This window comes from Orycteropus afer, unplaced genomic scaffold, assembly GCF_000298275.1.
Source record: "Orycteropus afer afer isolate SDZICR_OR568_19922 unplaced genomic scaffold, OryAfe1.0 scaffold00376, whole genome shotgun sequence".
In the NCBI taxonomy this organism is placed as follows: Eukaryota; Metazoa; Chordata; class Mammalia; order Tubulidentata; family Orycteropodidae; genus Orycteropus; species Orycteropus afer.
Genome location: NW_006921963.1, coordinates 279,089 through 279,795, shown reverse-complemented (window position 1 = coordinate 279,795; position 707 = coordinate 279,089).

Below are 707 nucleotides of genomic sequence, written 5' to 3'. Positions count from 1 at the left end.
TACCTGCTGTGTGCCTGTCGTGCCAGCCAGGAGCATGGGCTCTGACCCCCACCCTGCCGCAGGGTTGAGCAATTCCAGATATGTCCTTTAGACCTCTTCATCTCAGTTTGTTCATGAGATGGGGATCCTATTCCCTGCTTTCCAAGGCTGTTGTGAGGCCCACGTGAAATGGTGCAGGTTGAAGTGAAGCTTAGCCCAGACCACAGCCAAGTGTTCTACTTCAGTAAGCGGTCCCTGGGACAGATTCCTCAGCCCCTGGAAGGTGCAGTCAAGCACTTGGCTATCGAGCCAAAGGGTTCAAAGTTCAAGTCCACTTAGAAGTGCCGCTGATGAGAGACCTGGTGATGCCCCCGAAACATCAGTCCCCGATGTGGGTCTCTGACCCACGTGGGGTCACCACGAGTCTGAGTCAACTATATGGCCACTCTTTTGGAGTTTCTGGGTTTATGATAGGCTTTGTGGCACTGCCCCCTTCCTCCCTGCTAACAGAACCCCAGCTGTGTCCAGGGCAGCTATGAGCCTAGCCCAGGCAATCGATCCTGGCTGGTCTGGCCCCAGGTCTCTCAGCTGGAGGTGATCTGCCCGATGCCATTTCTGGAGACAGCTATGGTCATCACAACCAGGGGTGGTTAAGTGGGTAGAGGCCAGGGATGGTGCTGAGCGTCCTGCAACGTGCAGGACAGCTTCACAATGAAGATGATCAGTGT